Below are 24,559 nucleotides of genomic sequence, written 5' to 3' on the forward strand. Positions count from 1 at the left end.
ATAGAGAGCAAACTGTCATTGGCAGCCTTACTCAACAAAATTCTGCTGTATCTTTCAATTCGGGGGAAAAAAAAGAAGACTCCTCTCAATTAAATTATCCTATTCTCAAAATTTATGGTGAATATCCATCAATCTCTATATTCTGTAAAGCAGATTTTAAATCATAATTTTTCAGCCAATACAGATTTACCACTTGAAAAAAATACAGTTGTTCATTCTGAAAGACAGTAATTTTGAGTGATTACTACATCTCAGGGGAGGAAATACATAAACATTTTACTAAGAATAACTTCCTTAAATCCTCATAGCAAGCCAAAAAGTAGTCACTAGCTTCATTCTTGCTTGAGATGAAAAACTCAAGGCACAGACTTTTGAGGCAGCTTGTCCTGGCACATAGAGCTAGGAAGTGACAGATATGTGAATAAAACCCTGGTAGCCATACACTTAGCCTTATCTGCTAGTGACTCCCAAGTGTTAAGGCAGCATCCTCACAGTGACTCAGCATGTCCAAATTCCCAGTGTGGCCTGGGAATCAGTAGGAACCTTGGCAAACCTTTGAGGAATTTTGCAAGGTGAAAACTATTTTCATAAAAAATAAAGCTATCTTTTATCTTTTTAACACTCATTCACTCACAGATGTATAGCGAGAATTTTCAAAAACTTTGGCATAATAAGAGTGAATGCAGTAGATATGAAAATATAGGTATTTTCTATCGAGCCAGACATAACGTGCAAAACTGAACTACTCTTCTCACTATTTGCTTATTTGTTTTGGAAAATCTGATTTTTGCATGGCATGTTTGGTAAAAGGTTTCTTACTAACATTTTTGAATGTATTAAAAATAAATACATAAACATTTTATATACATAAAGATGGATTAGAGAGATCTGATACATTTCAAGTTCTAAGACAATGAATGAAAGTGGAAAGTAAGTGAAAGTGTTGGTCGTGTCCAACTCTGCAACCCCATGGACTGCAGCCCACCAGGCTCCTCTGTCCATGGAATTCCTCAGGCAAGAATACTAGAGTACGTAGACATTCTCTTCTCCTGGGGCTCTTCCCAACCCAGTAATGGACATCACTTGTATTGCAGTGGATTCTTTACCACTGTGCCACCAGGGAAGACAGTAAATACAATACAGATTGAAAAACCCAAGTAGGCAGACGTTGTTCTGGTTCCTCAGTTGGTTTTAATGGTGAAAAGAGCCTGAGAATAAAATATTTCAGAATCACTGCTTTAATGTATGAAAGTAGATTCCTTGAACAGACAGAACATAGTTTCTTCACACTCCCCTTGTTAATGTCTCTGAGTAGATAGCCATGTCACTTCTATAATCCCCAGCATTGCAGCCTATCTTGGGGCAAAATAGACAGAAAATGGTGACTTGAGTCTGGCACCACGATTTCCTAAACACAATTTCCTGGACAATGGAAAGTGCTCTGGGAAGTGTCTTCTGAATTTCTTGCCAGGAAAGAACTACACAAGGTTTTAGATTATCAGTTAATAAATAGCACTACAGAAAATTAAATGCCAGAAATAGGAGAGCTTCTCAGATTGCATTTTCAGTTAAAGAATTAATAAAACCAGAAACTGAAGTAGAAGCAATGGGTAGATCTGAGGGTGCAAGCTCAGTCGCTGAGAAGAAATTCTCACAGAATCAAGTGACCATTCTATATAGGAGCAAACTATATATCTATATATATATATATATCTATATATATATATATATATATATATCCCTCATTTAAAAATTCAGAGAGTGGGGAGAATAAGTTAGTGTTTCTAGAAATTTTCTACCATATTTATTCTGTAGCATTCAAAAATAAAAATGAAAGCATTCCTTTGAAAATGGCTTGTTCTAAAAAAACAGAATAGAATGTAAAAGAACGTCATTTTTGTCTTCTCAATAAAATCTAGAAATACGCACTAATGAATTATAAAAAGTTAGCTTTCACAACAAGAATGGTAACTTTTAAAAAATCTGGCTTAGAGAACAAGTTAATGTAGATACTAGATATGAGGAGGAGAGAGTATAAAAATAACATCTACAAATTCAGATTAATACTAAATATTGTAATGTATAGGCTTAGGCATATATCAAAAAAAAGAAGTAAAAGTCATATGGAAGAAAAGAACACTTATCACCAAGAGAAAGAAAAAGTCAGGCATGGAAATGAAAGCTGATAAAATCAACAGAATAAAATGAAAATGCAGTAGTGGAAATACAGTGGCACTGTCAGTGTGCTCAACAGGTAGGCAGTTTTTAAACAATGAACTAGCCTCTATGTTTCCTGGAAGAAATGTCTGGATTATAAGGAACGAATCCTATCAGAAAGAAAAAAATAGCAAGATTCCTACAAAGAACCAAAATTCATGCAAATTATACATTTCCTCTCCATTGTACATGTCAGAAAATAATATCTTTAAAGTACTGAGTCAAAGAAGTTACAAAACATTGTGAGTACACTAATTCAGAAGATAGAACCAATTTACCTTCCATGAAAAAATACTTTAGCTTATTAAAAGTAAATCAAATATAGAACTGAAGCACAGTTGTTGTGAGGAAGAGATTTGAGAATACATTAAATAAAAAGAGAAGTTTGCAGTTTAACGTTATTTGATAAATCTGGTAATTGAAATATATACACACAAAAATTACTTCAAAAAGATTATCAATGAAATATCTTACTTACATAATAGCTTTTAAAAAATAATTTTAGGATAAATTGACACCATAAGTTCTATTTTCTAAAGCTAATTTGAGTTTTAAGGGTTGAGTGTTAGCAGTAGGGCAGGCTAAATTGTGTAACTGATTCTAAGGGTAAATATGTATTTCTTTGGGGCTTCCTTGGTAACTCAGTTGGTAAAGAATCCGCCTGCAGTGAAGGAGACCCCAGTTGATTCCTGGGTCAGGAAGATGGAATAGGCTATCCACTCCAGTATTCTTGGGCTTCCCTGGGGGCTCAGCCAGTAAAGAATTCACCTACAATGTGGGAGACCTGGGCTTGATCCCTGGATTGGGAAGATCCCCTGGAGATGAGAATCCCCTGTAGACAGGAATGGCTACCCTCTCTAGTATTCTGTCCTGGAGAATTTCATCGACTGTAGTGTCCATGGGGTCACAGAGAGTCGGACACAGCTGAGCCACTTTCACTTTCATATCTATCTTTATGATATTTCTTAATAATTTATCTCATTCAAAAGGAAAAAGGGCTTATTTCTCTATTTATATTTTAATATATGTTTGTTAAAATTTTTTTTGTCTTTGCTTTTTTTCAAAAAATTTAATTGGAGGCTAACTACAATATTGTGGTGTTTTTTGCCATGCATTCACAGGAATCAGCCATGGGTGTACATGTGTTCCCCATCCTGACCCTCACTCCTACCTCCCTCTCCTTCCCATCTCTCAGGGTCATCCCAGTGCACCAGCCCTGAGCACCTTGCCTCATGCATCGAACCTGGACTGGCGATCTATTTCACATATATTAATATAGATGTTTCAATGCTTTTCTCTCAAATCATCCCACCCTCTCCTTCTCCCAGAGTCCAACAGTCTTTTCTTCACATCTGTGTCTTTTTTGCTGTCTCACATATAGGGTCACCATTACCATCTTTCTAAATGCCATCAGTTCAGTTCAGTCGCTCAGTCGTGTCCAACTCTTTGCGACCCCATGACTCGCAGCACGCCAGGATTCCCTGTCCATCACCAACTCCCTGAGTTCACCCAGACTCACGTCCATCGAGTCAGTGATGCCATCCAGCCATCTCATCCTCTGTCGTCCCCTTCTCCTCCTGCCCCCAATTCCTCCCAGCATCAGAGTCTTTTCCAATGAGTCAACTCTTCGCATGAGGTGGCCAAAGTACTGGAGTTTCAACTTCAGCATCATTCCTTCCAAAGAAATCCCAGGGCTGATCTCCTTCAGAATGGACTGGTTGGATCTCCTTGCAGTCCAAGGGACTCTCAAGAGTCTTCTCCAACACCACAGTTCAAAAGCATCCATTCTTCGGTGCTCAGCCTTCTTCACAAGTCCAACTCTCATATCCATACGTGACCACTGGAAAAACCATATCCTTGACTAGGTAGACCTTAGTCGGCAAAGTAATGTCTCTGCTTTTCAATATGCTATCTAGGTTGGTCATAACTTTTCTTCCAAGGGGTAAGCATGTCTTAATTTCATGGCTGCAATCACCATCTGCATTGATTTTGTAGCCCCCCAAAATAAAGTCTGACACTGTTTCCACTGTTTCCCCATCTATTTGCCATGAAGTGATGGGACCAGATGCCATGATCTTTGTTTTCTGAATGTTGAACTTTAAGCCAACTTTTTCACTCTCCACTTTCACTTTCATCACGAGGCTTTTTAGCTCCTCTTCACTTTCTGCCATAAGGGTGGTGTCATCTGCATATCTGAGGTGATTGATATTTCTCCTGGCAATCTTGATTCCAGCTTGTGCTTCTTCCAGTCCAGCATTTATGATGTACTCTGCATAGAAGTTAAATAAGCAGAGTGACAATATACAGCCTTGACGTACTCCTTTTCCTATTTGGAACTAGTCTGTTGTTCCATGTCCAGTTCTAACTGTTGCTTCCTAACCTGCATATAGGTTTCTCAAGAGGTAGGAAAGGTGGTCTGGTATTCCCATCTCTTTCAGAATTTTCCACAGTTTATTGTGATCCACACAGTCAAAGGCTTTGGCATAGTCAATAAAGCAGAAATAGATGTTTTTCTGGAACTCTCTTGCTTTATATATCTGTTAGTATACTGTATCAGTGTTTTTCTTGCTGACTTACTTCACTGTATATAATAGGCTCCAGTTTCATCCACCTCATTAGAACTGATTCAAATGCTTTCTTTTTAATAGTTGAGTAATCCATTGTGTATATGTACCACAGATTTCTTATCCATTCATCTGCCAATGGACATCTAGGTTGCTTCCATGTCCTGGCTATTATAAACAGTGCTGCGATGAACATTGGTGTACACGTGTCTCTTTTGATTTTGGTTTCCTTGGTGTGTATGCCCAGCAGTGGGATTGCTGGGTTGTGTGGCACTTCTATTTCCAGCTTTTTAAGGAATCTCCACACCGTTCTCCATAATGGCTGTACTAGTTTGCATTCCCACCAACAGTGTAAGAGGGTTCCATTTTCTCCACACCCTCTCCAGCATTTATTGCTTGTAGACTTTCGGATCGCAGCCATTCTGACTGGCGTGAAATGGTACCTTTTTGTGGTTTTGATTTGCATTTCTCTGATAATGAGTGATGTTGAGCATCTTTTCATGTGTTTGTTAGCCATCTGTATGTCTTCTTTGGAGAAATGTCTGTTTAATTCTTTGGCCCATTTTTTTTAATGGGTTGCTTATTTTTCTGAAATTGAGCTGCAGGAACTGCTTGTATATTTTTGAGATTAATTCTTTGTCAGTTGCTTCGTTTGTTAATATTTTCTCCCATTCTGAAGTCTGTTTTTTCACCTAGCTATAGTTTCCTTTGTTGTACAAAAGCTTTTAAGTTTAATTAGATCCCATTTGTTTATTTTTGCTTTCATTTGCATTACCCTGGGAGTTGGGTCATAGAGGATCCTACTGTGATTTATGTCAGAGGGTGTTTTGCCTCTGTTTTCCTCTAGGAGTTTTATGGTTTATGGTCTTATATTTAGATCTTTAATCCATTTTGAGTTTATCTTTGTGTATAGTGTAAAAAGTGTTCTAGTTTCATTCTTTTACAAGTGGTTGACCAGTTTTCCCAGAACCACTTTTTAAAGAGATTGTCTTTTCTCCATTGAATATTCTTGCCTCCTTTGTCAAAGATAAGGTGTCCATAGGTGCATGGATTTATCTCTGGGCTTTCTATTTGTTCCATTGATCTATGTTTCTGTCTTTGGCCAGTACCATACTGTCTTGATGATTTTTGCTATGTAGCATAGCCTGAAGTTCATGTATGTTTAGATGTAAATGTTAAATTAGTATTCTTATATGTGACTATAATTTTTCATATAGAAACAGTATCAAAATTATTTTCTATGCCAAAAAACTGGTAATAACTGTAGGAACTACTCAATCCATCTCAGAATTTAGCAGTTTATAAGTTAAGTAACCATTGTTGTCAAGTAATATAGAAATGAATTATAATTATTTATATTTTAGTAATAAAATTTCAGCAAAATATTTAATTGTATATTACAGTAGAAAAGGTAATAAACTGCTATTGTGCTGGTCCGTATTGACTCCAGCCTTTGACAATATTTGGCTGCACTGTCCTGAATAAGTAGGTCAGCCTTGTTGGCCTTGGTCACTGTTTCTTAAAATGAGACAATTCAATGTATTTCTAATGACAATTATATTGCATTAAAACTTTGGATACTAGTAATACTTCTTTAAGATCAAATATACATTGAATTCATATGTTCTATATTATTATTTAACAATCACAGCTTGTGATCATGATTGCCTTTGTTCAATGGGGTAGGATCTTTAGTAAGAAAGCGAAAATTTTCAGTTTCAATTTATAATATAGATGAACTGTCAAGCATGCCAAATATTGTTCTCTTTTACTAACTTATAAACAAATGAAAAGGGAACTGTAAAAATTACATCCAGTTACTATGATAATGTAGCCTTGGAACTCGAATTCTAGGACAAACAACATCTTGGACCATGTGGTCTATTTTGAGGATAGTAAAATGGATGAGAAAATAAATACCAGAATGTATAAAGTCACTGCTATAAAAAATGAACACTAGAATCTCCTATGCTTGATCTAGTTATGGTTCCATGACTTATAAATTCTTCAATAAAATAATTGTATTGAAATTCATTGGTATACGTATTTTTTAAAAGCAACAAGTATTTTGTAAATTTGGAGAAATATTATATTTATTCTGCCTAGTGAGAATTTTAAAGCAAGATATTTTGAAATGTTCACAATGTTATTTTTTTTCTTTACAGATTTCTAGGAGTCTCAATTTCCTTTCCTTAGTAAAAACTTCCTTTGAGATTCTTACTGTTTTCTTCAGTAACTTCCTTTTTAGATGGAAATATAATTTCTTGTATAAAGTAAGAAAAATTTTGTTGTATGGTTTTATGAGTTTTGACAAACTCATGTAGTCTTGTGACCATAATCAAAACAAAAATCAGTTCTATCATCACACATAATAGAACTATGTGTCCCCTTGTAGCAATTTCTTCTTCACAGACCTTAGAAACTACTTATCTGTTTTCTGTCACAAGACTTTGCTTTTTCCAAATGTCATATAAATGAAATAATTCACTTTTCTGATTTCAGAGCCTGACAAGTTTCACTTAGCAAAATGTACTTGATACTCAAATATATATATGTGTGTGTGTGTGTGTATAGGTTTTTTTTGCTAAGCATACAACTTTTTTTTATTTTAATTGAGGTATGGGTGACTTACACTGTTGTGTTAGTTTCAAGTTTACAGCAAAGAGATTCAATTATATAGGTGTGTGTGTGTGTGTGTAATACATAATACTTTTTCATATTCTTCTCTCTTATAGATTACTACAAAATATTGACTATAGTTCCCTGTGTGTAGGATCTTATTGATTATCTATTTTATGTATAAATGTGTGTATATGTTAATTGTGAATTCCTAATTTACCCCTCCCCACTGCCTTTCCCCTTTGGTATCCATAAATATGCATTCTGTGTCTGTAGGTCTATGTGTGTTTTGTAAGTAAATTCATTTCTATAATTTCTTTTTTGGCTTCCACATATGATGTTTGTCTTTCTCTGGCTTATTTCACTTAGTATGATAATCTTTAGATTCATCCATGTTGCTGCAAATGGCATTATTCCACTTTTTTTATGACTGAGTACTGTTTCCTTGTATATATGTACCACACCTTATTTATCCATTCCTCTGTTGACAGACATTTAGGTTGCTTCCAGTGGCTGCTGTAAATACTGCTGCAGTGAACACTGAGGTGCATGTATCTTTTCAGATAATAGTTTTCTCTGAATATATGCCCATCAAATGTGAAATATATTGTTGTGTATAGTGTGTTCATTTTTATTGCTGAATAATATTCCATTACATGGATATTGCAAAGCTGAAAAGGACAATGGGTTGTTTGTGCTTTTTAATATTTTTGTTGATTACAGATAAGTATTCAGGTGTATGTTTTTATATGAACATAATTTTTCATTTCTCTTAAGTAATAATTAGGAGTGGAATTGCTGAGACATATAGTAAGTACATGTTTAACATTTTAAGTGCCATATTATTTTCCAAAGTGTTTGCCCATCAGTAGTTCCATATCCTCACCATACTTAGCATTCCTGATATATTCTTATATTTATGTGTTATATACCATTGTGTTTTTATTTATATGCCCTCGGTGACTATTTATATTGAGCATTCTTCAAGAACTAGGTTGTCATCTGCATCTTTGTCTTGATACAGTAGTTGTTCAGATCTTTTTCCCTCTTTTTAGTTGTTTTTTGTTTATTATTTTTATAGAGGTATAGTTGATTTACAATGTTGGATTAATTTCTGGTGTGCAGTGATTTGGTTTTATATATATATATTATATAATTTTCAGTTTTATATATATATATGTATACTTTTTCATTGTGGTTTATTACAGGATATTAAATATACTTCCCAGTGCTATACAATAGGACCTTGTTATTTATCTGTTTTATATATAATAATGTGTATCTGCTAATCTCAAATTCCTAATTACTAGATAAATCTGATAAGATTATAAAGAGTATACCAACAACTCTGGCATTAGGAGGTGGTGGACACACAAAAGAAAATATTTCTAAGAGAACTTTAAATTCATTCCATTTGAGAGTGGTTAACTTAAAACTTTTATGAACTCAATTGGCTATATCTGTGGCATAAGAAATTAATGGACAGATATTTTAGACATTATTTCCAATCTTGTTATGCTCTAAAATGATGGGTTCTATACTTTTCCATCTCTCTCTTTAGTTCTCTCCAGTAACTTTCATATTACATTATTGCTAAGACATGTAACTTGACAAATACTTTTCATTTACTGGATCTAAAGAAAAGAAATCTAACAGTGTGTGTGCTCAGTCATCTGACTCTGCAACCCCATTCACTTTAGACTGCTAGGCTCCTCTGTCCATGGGATCTTCTAGGCAAGAATACTGATAGATTGCCATTACCTCCTCCAGGGGATCTTCCTGACCCAGTGATCGAGTCTGTATCTACTGTGTCTCCTGCACTGGCAGGCAGATTCTTTACCACTACACCACTTGGGAGGCCTCATCAAAGCTTTACCAAACATTGTAAATGTGTGTGTGTGTGTGTGTGTGTGTGTGTGTGTGTGTGTGTGTGTGTATTCCCTTACAGAAACTCAGGAATCAGAAAAACACCATTTTTATTTCCAACTTAAACATGGAGGAGATCAAAGCCTAGAAATATAAAATGACAAGCCTAAAGGGCACATATATAATAATAATAATTAAAGATAGAATTCAAGCCCAGGTTATCTGCCAACAACATATTTTTCAATTTTAGAATATAGCAGAATAAATATAAGTGAAAGTCATTCAGTTGTGTCTGACTCTTTGCAACCCCATGGACTATACAGTCCATGGATTTTTCTAGGCCAGAATACTGGAGTGGGTAGCTATTCCCTTCTCCAAGGGATCTTCCCAGCCCAAGGGTTAAACCCAGGTCTCCTGCATTGCAGGCAGATTCCTTACCAGGTGAGCCACCAGGGAAGCCCATGACAAAATAATTCCATTCTAATTTTTAGATGTTGGCTAATAAAAATAAATTCTTATTTTGTAAATTTTCTCATATAAAAATCCACAAACAGCATGTACATATCAACTCTATATGAAAAGTTTTGATCATTGCATTATATTGATAAAAGAATTTTTGGAACTAATAACTATTGTTGAAAAAAATCAATAAAAGTGAAACTATTTAGAAAGTTTTCATGCTACTTAGATTTTCTTCTGAAATTGTTTATAATTTACTGTTTGTAAGATATGTGATTATATGGATAAAAGATATTGCTACACAGTGATTTGTAGGGTTGCATTTGTTGTTGTTCAGTCACTAAGTCGTGAACGACTCTTTGTGACCACATGAATGCAGCAAGCCAGGCTTACTTGTCCTTCACTATCTCCCAAAGCTTACTCAAACTCATGTCCATTGAATCAGTGATGCTATCATTCTATCGCATCCTTTGTTGCCCAGTTCTCCTGCCCTCAATATTTCCCAACATCCAGGTCTTTTCCAGTGAATCAGTTCTTCACATCAGGTGGCCAAAGCATCGGAGCTTCAGCTTCACCATTAGTCCTTCCAGTGAATATTCAGGGTCAAATTCCTTTAGGATTGACTAGTTTGATCTCCGTGCTGTCCAACAGACTCTCAAGAGTCTTCTCCAACACCACAATTTGAAAGCATCAATTCTTTAATGCTCAGCTTTTTTTGTGCTCCAACTCTCACATCTGTAAGATGACTAATGGAAGAACCATAGCTTTGACTAGATTTACCTTTGTCGGCAAAGTGATCTCTCTGCTTCTTAATACTTTGTTTAGGTTTGCATAGCTTTGCTTCCAAGGAGCAAACATCTTTTAATTTCATGGCTTCAGTCATCATCCATAGTGATTCTGGAGAAGAATAAAATGAATTCTGTCACTGTTGACACTTTTACCCCATCTATTTGCCATGAAGTGGTGGGACTCGATGTCATAATCTTAATTTTTTGAATGTTGAGTTTTAACCCAGCTTTTTCACTCTCCTTTTTCACCCTTATCAAAGGTTTTTAGTTCCTCTTCATTTTCTGCCTCCAGAGTGGTATCATCTGCATGTCTGAGGTTCCCTGCAATCTTGATTCCAGCTTGTGAGTCATCCAGCCCAGGATTTTGCATGATGTACTCTGCATATAAGTTAAATAATCAAGGTGACATTGTACAGCCTTGACAGACTCCTTTCCCAATTTTTACCAAGTCTATTCTTCCATGTCCAGTTCTAACTGTTGCTTCTTGTCCCATATAAAGGTTTCTCAGGAGGCAGGTAAGGTGGTCTGGTAATCTCATCTCTTTAAGAGTTTTACAGTTTATTGTGATTCACAGAGTCAATGACTTTAGTGCAGTAAATGAATCAGAAGTAGATTTTTTTAAATTCCCTTGCTTTTTCTATGATCCAACAGATATTGACAATTTGATCTCTAGTTTCTGCCTTTTCTATACCTAGCTTGTACATCTAGAAGTTTGTGGTTCACATATTGCTGAAGCATAGCTTGAAGGATTTAGAGCATTACCTAACCAGCATGTGAAAGTGAGAGTAATTGTTTGGTATGGTAGCTTGAACATTCTTTGGCATTGCCTTTCTTTGGGATTGGAATGAAAACTGACCTTTCCAATACTTTGGTCACCTCTGAGTTTTCCAAATTTGTTGACATATTGAGTGCAGCACTTTCACAGCATCATCTTTTAGAATTTTAGTTTATTTACTTATTTTTAATTTAATTTAGATTTAAAAAATTTTAAATTTATTTATTTTAATTGGAGGCTAATTACTTTACAATATTGTATTGGTTTTGCCATACATCATAGCTTACCTGGAATTCCAAAATTTCCACTAGCTTTGCTTGTAGTAATGCTTCTTAAGATCCACTTGACTTCACACTGCAGGGTGTCTGGCTCTAGATGAGTGACCACACCATCATGGTTATCCAGGTCACTGAGACCATTTTTGAAAAGTTCTTCCATGTATTCTTGCCACCTCTTCTTAATCTCTTCTGTTAGGCCCTTGCCATTTCTGTCCTGAATTGTGCCCTTGTTTGTGTTAAATGTTCCTTTGGTATCTCCAATTTTCTTGATGAGATCTCTAGTGTTTCCTATTTTTTTTAAGCTTCAATCAATAATTCAATATTGTCAACAGAAATCTTAAAACGTAGGATTTTCAACTGCTTTTCACTGACAATAGTGCTAAAGGATGCCAACATATTTAATACAATATGAAAAGTTCACATTGTGTAGCATGAAAAATATAGCCAGTAATAATGTAACATCCTTATATGATGACACAAAGGTGAGTAGACATTTTGAGGATATCTTGTAAGGTATAGAAATATCTAATCACTATGTTGTGCACCAGGAATTGACATAGTGTGGTAAGTCAGTTATACTTCAAAAACAAACTAATTGAAAAGGAAATCAGATTTTTGTTACCAGAGATGGGGAAAGTGTAATTGGAAGAAGATGACAAAAGGTATAAATTTCCAATTAAAAGATAAATGAGCACTAGGGATATAATATACAACATGATTAATATAATTCATACTTCTATATATTATATATGAAAGTTGTTAAGATAATAAATCCTAAGATTTCTCATCATAAGGAATGATTTTTTTTTCTTTTTTAAAATTTTATATCTATATGAAGTGATTGATGTTCACTAAGCAGGGCATCTGGCCCCATCACTTTATGGCAAAAATGGGGAAAAAATGGGAACAGTGACTTTATTTTCTTGGGCTCCAAAATCACTGCAGATGGTGACTGCAGCCATGAGATGAAAAGATGCTTGCTCTTTGGAAGAAAAGCTATGACAAATCTAGACAGCATTTTAAAAAGCAGAGACATCACTTTGCTGACAAAGGTCTGTATAATCAAAGCTATGGTTTTTCCAGTAGTCATGTACTGATGTGAGAGCTGGACCATAAAGAAGACTGAGCGCCGAAGAACTGATGCTTTCAAACTGTAGTGCTAGCGAGGACTCTTGAGAGTCTGTTGGACTGCAAGGAGATCAAACCAGTCAATCCTAAGGGATATCAACCCTGAATATTCATTAGCAGGACTGATGGTGAGACTGAATCTTCAATACTTCGCCCACCTGATGTGAAGAGCCAATTCATTGGAAAACACCTTGATGCTGGGAAAGATGGAGGGCTGGAAGAAAATGGCTGGAATGAGATGGTTGGATGGCGTCATTGACTCAATGGACTTGAGTTTGAGCAAGCTGTGGGTGATAGTGAAGGACAGGGAAGCCTGGCATGCTACAGTCCAGGGAGTTGCAAAGAGTCAGACAATTACAGCTGAGCAACTGAACAGGAACAGCAAAAACATTGTGGTAATCATTTCATGATGTATGTAAGTCAAATCATTATACTGTATACAGTAAATATATGCAGTGCTCTATGTCAAATATATCTCAATAAAAGGAATAAAAATAATAAAGACATACTTTAATCAAACTTTATAAAGTATGGGAAACAACAAGCTAGGATTTAGAAAGCAGAATTCTCTGCATTCTATACATCTATACATTCTATACATCTAGCAGGGTAGATGTATAATTTAATTTTATCAATAAATTTTGGATTTTGAAAATTCAATCAGAGAAATTACTAAAAACACTCCTGTGTGAACATTTAAATTTATAAAACCAGCAATTTATTTAATAACTTCACTATTTCCATCTACTTCCTTGTATCACTTCTTATTTTCTTGCAATTTCCTGCAATATAAACCCCATGTCACAGTTATGTATGTAATAATCTCTCTTGTAAGTCTTACCTTGAGTTATGTAAATGTCTGCAGTTATAAAGTAGGATATTTGGAATCTGAATTTTCATAGAACATGATGGGCAGTGCTTCTAGTAACAGTACTTTTGAAGAAGGAGAAACAAGGCTGTTTGCGGGTCAGTGCCAGGACTAGGTGTGTGGATTGGTTAAGTGCAGAAGAGATACCATCCACCTGACCATCTGCTGCAGGAAAAGGAAGAAGGCAGATTGTGTTCTGGGTCACAGTTCCAACAGTCATCTGGTAATCTGCCTTAGTTTTATAAAGGAATAAAGAGGGAAAATGATAAGGCACCTTGTCAATGTGTGAATGAAGAATTTGATGTTTTGAGAAAAAATGAGAACTAGTATAATATAGGGTAGCAGAGACATCAAGCGTGAGTACAGAAAAATTCTTCATACTGAAGGAATGAGAGAGGGAAAAAGATCACATTCCTATAGATTATACGCTGAAGTAGGCTACATCTAGTGCAATGTGACCGCAACTGGAAAACCCTTCTTCAGAAAGGAAAAATAACATTTTTGATGGGCTCAGACATTGACTAGAAAAACTATTCATGAAGTGGATTAGAGGGTGTTTTTTTTTCCAGAGTAGTCATAAGTGATAAGTATTATTTACCGCTACAAAGGAAGACATAAAAATTCAAGCCTTGAGAAGTTCATAGAAAACTTGAGGGCTTTAGAATATGCCAGGTCACAAAATTAGGAATTTGAGACTATCTTTTCTAGGCCTCTTGGAATATGGAGGTCATAAAAGCCATTAGAGGCATATAGAAGTAGTCTTCATTATTTTCTAAATATTATTGGTATGAAAATGTTGCTATCTTTCCTCTCCCATGTTATCTTGTATGTAAAAGAGCATAAATGTAATGTAATTAACCCTTCTTTAATCCATAGTATCCCATCTTATTTTACATTTGCAAATGTTGTGTATTTATAAAATACATGATTCACTGGCCAGCTTGGAGCAGTTTATTTTACTGATCCCTTATGTCACTGTACTATATTTACTACACTATAAAGTCGAGGCCTTGTTCAACACAATTTATTTTTTTTTCTCTTCAGCCTTCTGTCTGCTTAAATAATACATTATGAGTGAACTAAAGAGAAACTTGATAAACTGTTCTACAGTAAAAGTATTCAGACTTTATTCCATATCTCACAGGGACATTTTTACTAATAGGAAAGCAGATTTTTCAATTCCTTTTGGTTTAGTGCACAGTTCAGTTGTTAGGTGTGCATATCATGGAGCAAAGAAGAGAGTCAGGTTGGAGACATGTGGTAGACTAAAGCCTGACATTTCTAAAAGACACGCAGTCCTTTCCACAAGCAGTTTTCAGAAGCGACATTCTATATAAAAGAATCTGATGCCTGACCTAGAATAGTAAAGGAAACCCCACAGGACTTGCAAACCTACTTTCTAAAACTTGAAAAGAGAAAGTGTGCTTTGAGCTCTACTGCTTAGAAAATTAATGAGTAATTCATCCTAGCCAAGAATGAGTTAGAGTTACCACAACCCACTTTTCAAACCCTGGTGGGTGTGTTCTACATAAATAGGAGGTGAAAAGAGCTTTATGTTAATTATAACATTTACCGTCTCAGGCTGAATTAAAATAAATAAATAATGCGTCATTGTAGGTCACTGAGTGAATCCATATTTTACCTAAGCGAGTAAATATCATTTTGATAAATACAAACTTTCCTGAAGGACTTTTCTGTCTTTTACGTGCACAGATACTCTATTAAGAGACAGTCTTTGACTTTGACAGAAAATCAGATTGCTAAGTTATCTTATACACACCAGTTTTTCAATTTCTTCATTATTAACCAGTGAACCAAGGCAGAGATGAAAGTCATTAACTACATGCTAAAATGATTAAAGTTGTTCATTAGAGTTTTAATCAACCAATCTGTGCATTTAAGTCAAGCATGCCAACTTACATTTTATGTGTCAAGATGCACAGAACACATGCATTTGGAAAGTAAAACCAATTCAATTTTAAGGAATGGCTTGAAATCATTATGAACATTTGAGTAACACAGTTGATTTCTTTTTTTATTGAACTATAGTTGCTGTGTTATGTAAGTTACTAGTATACAAAATTGGAGAAGGAAATGGCAACCCACTCCAGTATTCTTGCCTGGAGAATCCCAGGGACAGAGGAGCCTGGTGGGCTGCCATCTGTGGGGTCCCACACAGAGTCGGACATGACTGAAGCGACTTAGCAGCAGCAGTAGCAGTATATAATATGAAAGTGAAAGTGAAGTCGCTCAGTCGTGTCCGACTCTTTGTGACCCCATGGACTGTAGCCTACCAGGCTCTGAAGAGCCTCTCAGTCCATGGAATTTTCCAGGCAAGAGTACTGGAGTGGGTTGCCATTTCCTTCTCCAGGGGATCTTCCCAACCCAGGGCTCGAACCTGGGTCTCCTGCATTGCAGGCAGACGCTTTACCATCTGAGCCACCAGGGAGACTTAGTATATATAAAATAGTGATTCACAATTCTTAAAGGTTATAGTCCATTTATAGTTATTATAAAATATTGACTATATTCCACATGTTGGACAGCACTTCCTTGTAACTTATTTTATACGTAATACTTTGTACCTCCTAATTCCCTTTCCTTATACTGCCCCTTCCCTCGTCTCTCTCCCCACTGGTAACCATTAATTTTTTCTCTATACCTGAGTCTGCTTTTGTTGTTGCTGTCGTTGTTATAGTCACTAGTTTGTTATACTTTTTAGGTTACATATATAAATGATATCATACAGTATTTTCCTGACTTATTTCACATAGTGTAATATGCTCCAAGTCCATTCATGTTGTCACAAATGGCAAAATTCCATTCTTTCATATAGCTGAGTATCTATGTGTGTGATTAGAAAGATACATACATGCATACATATAGATGTTTATACATGTATATATATATGACAAATATTCTCTATTCATCTGTTGATGGACACTTAGGTTTTGCCATTATCTTAGAAGTTGTAAATAATGCTGCTATTAATATATGGAGTGTGTGTCTTTTTGAATTAGTATTTTTATTTTAGATATGTATATATCCAAATTTGAATTGCGGGGTCATTTGGTGGTTCTATATTTAGTTTTTTTTTTGTAAAACACTCTTTCTGTTGTCCACAGTAGCTGCACAAATTTACATTCCCACCAACAGTGTAGAAGGATTCTCATTTCTCCATATCCTTGCTGACATATTATTTTTGTTCTTTTTGGTAATAGTCATCCTGACAGGTGTGAGAAGATACCTCATTGTAGTTTTGATTTTCATTTCCCTGATGCTTAGCAACGTTGGGCATCTTTGAAAGTGCCTGGTATCCACCTGCATGTCTTTTTCTTTTTTAAGCTGTCTATTGAGTTCATCTGCCCACTTTTCTCTCAGGTTTTTTTGTTCCTTTGATGTTGATCTGTATGAACAATTTATACACAGATTCAATGCAATCCCTGTCATTACAAATACCAATAGATTACCAATAGCATTTTTCACAAAATCAGTACAAAAAAAGTTACAATTTGCATGGAAACACAAAAGACCTTGGATGCCAAAACAAATTTGAAAAAGAAAAATAGAACTGGAGGACTCATGCCTGCTGATTTCAGACTATACTACAAGCTGCAGCAATCAAAACAGTATAGTACTGTCACAGAGACAGAAAATGTAGGACTCCCTGGTGGCTCAGTGGTAAAGAATCTGCCTGCCAGTGCAGGAGACACAGGTTTGATTCCTGATCTGGGAAGATCCCACATCCCATGGAGCGACGAAACCCAGGAGCCATGACTGCTGATACCACGCGCTGCAGCTACTGAGGACCCCATGCCCTCAAGCCTGTCCTCTGCCAAGAGAAGCCACCGTAATGAAAAGCCCACAGACTACAACTAGGTTAACTCCCACTCTCTGCAACTAGAGAAAACCCCGTGCAGCAGCAAAAACCCAGCACAGCCCCAAATAAGTAAAGTTATATTAAAAAAATAGAAATATAGATCAATGGAACAATATAGAAAGCCCAGAAATAACCCCACACACTAATGATCAACTCATCTATGACAAAGGAGGCAAGAATATACAATGAAGAAGAGACAGTCTCTTCGATAAGCGGTGCTAGGAAAACTGGACATCTATATGTAAAAGAAAAATTAGAAGATTCTCTAACACCATACACAAAAACAAACCAAAAATGAATCAAAGACATAAAAATAAGACCAGATACTATAAAAGTCCCAGAAGAAAGCATAGGTAGAACACTCTGTCATAAATGGCAGCAGTAAGTTTTTGGTGGGGTCTGTGTCCTAAAGCAAAGGAAATACAAGCAAAAATAAACTGATGAGATCTAATTAAACTTAAAAGTTTCTGCACAGAAAAGGAAACTACTGAAAATAATGAAACGACCACATACAGAATGAGAGAAAATATTTGCGAAGGATTTGACTGATAATGAGTTAAGATCAAAAATATATAAAAAGCTCATACAACCCAATCAATTTCTAAAAATTACATTAGATATTATTGTAGCATGATTGATAGTGCAAGTTAAATGCTCTTCTTCCTGATTATATTCGGTATATTCTCATTTCTCATGGCTTCTGATGCTTATATATTATTGTTTTTGTTTTGGAAGAAACTACAACACTCCCGTGGATGTGAGCTAACAGATGAATTAATATGCAACATAATAATTATTGTTTTAAAATTTATTACTGAAAAATTACAAATGTAAAAATGAGCTTCAGTTATTATTGGGGTTGCAGTTCTTCTCTGAGTACCTGGATGATATGTAAAACTTCTTAGACTATCCTTATCATTGGATGTAAATTTGGCCAGTAAGTATGTAATGGCATAATTTCTAAATAACATGACCTTTCTCTAATCCCATTTTCCTCTTTGACAGAGTTCTTATTCTTTGAAAGAAGATTGCAGAGAAAAGGATTCTTAGATACATAATAGGGGAATAAAAGTCTTTGGGATACAGATTTGAAAGTTTCTTCTTTCAGACCAGTAATTTTTAAACACTTTTTAAAACATATATCCTGTCCTCCATCCCCAAAGTCTGATATATATTACCCCCAAATTCTAGTTGCATCAAATCTACCTTCCCCATCCCTGAGCTGTAAATTATTGAGCTACAATAGTGGCCTACAGAGCTCACAAAGGGGGAGACCAACTTACACCAATGGATATAGAAAGAAATATTTAGAATTCCTCTATGTATTTATTTTTAGAACATTCTTTGAAGATAGTCACTTAATAATTTATACTTTATATATTACATTACATTAGTAAGTTGTGATTATATATGTATCTCTTCAAAATTGGGATATTCATGTTAATAAATCCAATAAAAGTTAGACAGTAAGGAATTTGCCTGTAATGCAGGAGACCTGGATTCGATCCCTGGGTCAGGAAGAGTCCCTGGAAAAGGGAATGGCTACCCACTCCAGTATTCTTGCCTGGAGAATTCCATGGATAAAGGAGCCTGGCGGGCTACAGTCCATGGGTCACAAAAAGTCAGACACTATTAAGCAACTAAGCATGCATGTATTTCTTCAAAATTGGGGTATTCATGTTAAAATAAATCCAATAAAAGTTCCCATTAAATCTATAGAGACCAATGGGGATATATTTGATATGCAGTGCATTTTTGTGGTATATTTTTGTAAGTGGACTTCCCAGGTGACTCAGTGGTAAAGAATCTGCCTATCACTGCAGGAGTCACAGGAGATGTGGGTTAAATCCCTGGGTCAGGAAAGATCCTTTGAAGAAGGGAATGGCAACCAACTTCAATATTTTGGTCTGGAAAGTTCTATGGATAGAGGAGCCTGATGGGCTACAGTCTAGGTGGTCACAAAAAGTTGGACATGATTGAATGACTGAGCATGAAAGCGTTTTTGTAACATTAGCTAAAAAATTCATGCATCACCTTTCAAAGTTTCTTATAAGTGCTCTACCAATGTCATGGAGGCATCAATAGAAATAGGTGTGAAAGTTGTTCAAAGTCATATATATATCCTGTTGCTCACTGTCATTGCATGTCACTCGATGCAGTTTGTGAAAGTTAAGGTATGTTTGTATTTAAATTACACAGCTAGTTTAGAACAATATGTATTTATAGATATGTTCATAAACAAAACATACAATGACCAAAAGCAATTCTTATTGATACCTGAAAACAACACTGTGTATATAACATGTATAAAATGTATAAATAAAAGTGATTTAGGGAAAGGATATTAATGTGAAAGAAATTGGTATCAAAATATAAGGAGAAAGAGAAATGAAAATACATTTTAAATATTATCTTGACACTTTATAACACTGACTTATTAACTATATAGTTCTTTGTACTGTTTAAAATTATATTTTGTTAAGTCTTCCCCGGTGGCTCAGATGGTAAAGTGTCTGCCTGTAACGCGGGAGACCTGGGTTCTATCCCTGGGTTGGGAAGATCTCCTGGAAAAGGAAACGGCAACCCACTCCAGTACTCTTGCCTGGAGAATCCCATGGACGGAGGAGCCTGGTAGGCTACACCCTATGGGGTCGCAAAGAGTTGGACATGACTGAGCGATTTCACTTCACTTTGTTAATCCAAAATGTAATGGCTTTCAGTCCCATGGATTTAAGTCATATGTTTTTTCAATCTTTATAAAATTTAGCTGAAGAAATTGTAATTATTATTGTAATTATTAATGTTAATATTATTGTACTCTATTGTTGTCCTGCTTTAATAGATATTTTATTAAGATTTAGGTTAGCTTACATGACATCTCTTCACCATTACCCCAGGGATTTTAACATAAATGATTCTACAAAGAAAAGCTTACTTACTTTGGATTATAACAAATGATGTTTTCTGTGATTTCTTTTTCTATCTGTTGAACTGTCCTATAGTGTTAATCTTCTAACTTTTGACTACATTCTTGCCATTTGGTTATAGTCTCTGTCTCTTCCTTTGCATAAAAAAAAAAAGGACAAAAAGTTTCTGTCTAGTACAGTGTTTGAAACATAATAGGCACATAATAAGTGTGATCATTGCAGTGATTTAAACAATGTGGAAATATAATTAACAGGAGTTGTGGTAATCAAGGCAGGTTCTATTACTTTTATGCACTATTATTTTTACAGTACTCTAATTCTTATTTGGGATATTAATGTATGTTAAACATTTTCTTAGTCTATGTAAAATTTTTTTCCTAAGTCTTCTCTTCCTGGATATAAAAACTGAATAAAACTGAATAAACATAAAAACTGAATAAAGAAAAAAGCCAAAGAAAGCTTTTTCATTCACTTTATATTTCCACAAAGAGTAAGGTCAGTAAATTTGTGGGGCTTATTAGGCCCCTTTTATTTAACTGAACATTTTTTAATTGAATAGATATGGAGAAAGGAGAAAGATAATCTGGAAGAAAAAATACTTTTGAACAACGAGGTTTCCATATAAACTTTTATTTTAAATAAAATATTCAAAAAAAAAATAAAATATTCAGATTATTTAAGTCCCTCCCTTTCTGTCCTAAACACATAACAGAACTCTTACAAGCTATTCAAATTTTAAATTTCAGATGGGCTAGTTATCTCTCTCTAAGAAGCAATGCAACAAAAGGAGATAATTAGAAATAGTCTCTTGTCAAACTATCACAATACAAAATGTTTCTATGATAGTGTCACCAGTCTAGTTAACAGTGATGTAATTGAAATATTTTTCATTAATACATATCATTTATGCAATTAAAAGTATACTTACCTTCAAATTTTATTTCTTCTCTGGAGTATGCGTAAGTGAAAATAGTTTCAGGTGGCAGAATGGGCCATATATTTTCATGTTTCACTTGTGTTTGAAAGAAGATTTGTTTGTTTATAATTTTCATATTAATCTCTAAGTGATCTAGATTCTCCCCTTTGAGGTGATTTTGCTTATGAAATTTTTATAGAACTAGAATCTAATTTAGATAAGTCATTTAGTTTTGAATGTCTTTGTCCTCCTGACTTTGGATTCTTCATTCAGAATCCTATAATAAAAAAGCAATTGCCAACATTTCATACAACTTCATTTTGATTATATTGTCCCTTCTCAACATTGCTCAGTTTTATAAATGCTTCTAGGGCTATAATTTTTGGTGTGAATCCTCTGAAAATACATGTATTATGTCCATCTAAATGCAAATCACATTGCACATGAAGCTGTATAAAATGTAGATGATGATGACATGTGTTTGAGATTGAGAATGTAATTCTCACTTGACATAATTTCTCTACAAGTGTGAAAAAACAATATAGAGAAAATATTTTCCTAAATAATTTAAATTTATATTAAATAGTCTTATGCTTAAGACTAACCTTAGAAATTATTTATCTCAATTGTCTGGACTATGAGACGTCCAAATAATCTAAGTAACTTGCCTATCTAGGGTTATATAAGGTTAAAGCTATAAAAACTATTTCTCAGTATGCTTAAGGGTCCCTTGTCTTTCTGGTTAAGGTCCAAGTCCTTTGAAACATTTTAAACTGAGAACTTCAAATTGTAAGTAGAACAAGTGTGAAAAGATTCAACTAACTAATGTGTAATCACATATTAATACAACTTGGATGTAAAGATAAAAAACCAACCATGTTTCCATTAAATGTCATAGACTATATAACACCAGGACCAAGTCTGGCCCACCCAGTTTTTATATGACCACAGGCTATGATTTTTTTTTTCACACTTTTAATTGAAAAAAATCAAAAGAAGAATATTTTATGACATCAGTTCTGTTGCTCAGTCATGTCTGAATCTGCAACCACATACCGCAACAGACCAGGCCTCCTTGTCCATCACCAACTCCAAGAGTCCACCCAAACCCATGTCCATTGAGTCAGTGATGCCATCCAACCATCTCATCCTCTGTTGTCCCCTTCTCCTCCTGCCCCCAATCCCTCCCAGCAGCAGCGTCTTTTCCAGTGAGTCAGCTCTTTGCATCAGGTGGCCAAAGTATTGGAGTTTCAGCTTCAACATTAGTCCTTCCAATGAACACCCAGGACTGATCTCCTTTAAAATGGACTGGTTGGATCTCCTTGCAGTCCAAGGAACTCTCAAGAGTCTTCTCCAACACCACAGTTCAAAAGCAACAATTCTTAGGCACTCAGCTTTCTTTATAGTCCAACTCTCACATCCATACATAACCGCTGGCAAAACCATAGCCTTGACTAGACAGACCTTTGTTGGCAAAGTAATATCTCTGCTTTTTAAAATGCTGTCTAGGTTGGTCATAACTTTCCTTCCAAGGAGTAAGCATCTTTTAATTTCATGGCTGCAATCACCATCTGTGGTGATTTTGGAGCTCCCCAAAATAAAGTCTGACACTGTTTCCACTGTTTCCCCATCTATTTCCCATGAAGTGATGGGATCAGATGCCATGATCTTAGTTTTCTGAGTGTTGAGCTTTAAGCCAATTTTTTCACTCTCCTCTTTCACTATCATCAAGAAGCTCTTTAGTTCTTCTTCACTTTCTGCCATAAGGGTGGTGTCATCTGCATATCTGAGGTGATTGATATTTCTCCCGGCAGTCTTGATTCCAGCTTGTGCTTCATCCAGCTCATTGTTTCTCATGATGAACTCTGCATATAAGTTAAATAAGCAGGGTGACAGTATACAGCCTTGACATTACTCCTTTTCCTATTTGGAACCAGTCTGTTGTTCCATGTCCAGTTCTAACTACTGCTTCCTGACCTGCATACAAATTTCTCAAGAGGCAGGTCAGGTGGTCTGGTATTCCCATCTCTTTCAGAATTTTCCACAGTTTATTGTGATCCACACAGTCAAAGGCTTTGGCATAGTCAATAAAGCAGAAATAGATGTTTTTTCTGGAATTCTCTTGCTTTTTCGATGATCCAGCAGATGTTGGCAATTTGATCTCTGTTTCCTCTGCCTTTACTAAAACCAGCTTGAACATCTGGAAGTTCACAGTTCACATATTGCTGAAGCCTGGCTTGGAGAATTTTAAGCATTACTTTACCAGCATGTGTGATGAGTGCAATTGTGCGGTAGTTTGAGCCTTCTTTGGCATTGCCTTTCTTTGGGACTGGAATGAAAACACCTTTTCCAGTCCTGTGGCCACTGCTGAGTTTTCCAAATTTGCTGGCATATTGAGTATAGCACTTTCACAGCATCATCTTTTAGGACTGAGATAGCTGAACTGGAATTCCATCACCTCCACTGGCTTTGTTCATAGTTATGCTTCCTAAGGCCCACTTGACTTCACATTCCAGGATGTCTGGCTCTAGGTGAGTGATCACACCATCGTGATTATCTGGGTCATGAAGATCTTTTTTGTATAGTTCTTCTGTGTATTCTTGCCACCTCTTCTTAATATCTTCTGCTTCTGTGAGGTCCCTATCTTTTCTCTCCTTATTGAGCCCCTTTTTGCATGAAATGTTCCCTTGGTATCTCTGATTTTCTTGAAGAGATCTCTAGTCTTTCCCATTCTATTGTTTTCCTCTATTTCTTTACATTGATTGCTGAGGAAGGCTTTCTTATCTTTCCTTGCTATTCTTTGGAACTCTGCATTCAAATGGGTAGATCTTTCCTTTTCTCCTTTGCTTTTCATTTCCCTTCTTTTCCTAGCTATTTGTAAGGCCTCCTCAGCCATTTTTCTTTTTTGCATGTCTTTTCTTGGGGATGGTCTGATTCCTAGCTCCTGTACAGTGTCATGAACCTCCATCCATAGTTCATCAGGCACTCTGTCTATCAGATCTAGTCCCTTAAATCTATTTCTCACTTCCACTGTATAGTCATAAGGGATTTGATTTAGGTCATACCTGAATGGCCTAGTGGTTTTCTCCACTTTCTTCAATTTCAGTCTGAATTCGGCAATAAGGAGTTCACAATCTGAGCCACAGTCAGCTCTTGGTCTTATTTTTGCTGACTGTATAGAGCTTCTCCATCTTTGGCTGCAAAGAATATAATCAGTCTGATTTCGGTGTTGACCATCTGGTAGTGTCCATGTGTAGAGTCTTCTCTTGTGTTG

The 24,559-nt window shown here is 35.6% G+C and overlaps 1 non-coding gene and 1 pseudogene across 1 annotated transcript; one reads left to right on the top strand and one right to left on the bottom strand.

Moving 5' to 3' along the window:
• Positions 1-24,559, top strand: part of LOC138095010 (rho GTPase-activating protein 17-like) — a 123,870-nt pseudogene that overhangs the window by 63,051 nt on the left and 36,260 nt on the right.
• TRNAC-GCA (transfer RNA cysteine (anticodon GCA)) lies at positions 15,940-16,011 on the bottom strand. Its single transcript has one exon. It is a non-coding gene; the product is annotated as a tRNA-Cys (tRNA).

This window comes from Capricornis sumatraensis, chromosome 19 (assembly GCF_032405125.1).
Source record: "Capricornis sumatraensis isolate serow.1 chromosome 19, serow.2, whole genome shotgun sequence".
Classification (NCBI taxonomy): domain Eukaryota; kingdom Metazoa; phylum Chordata; class Mammalia; order Artiodactyla; family Bovidae; genus Capricornis; species Capricornis sumatraensis.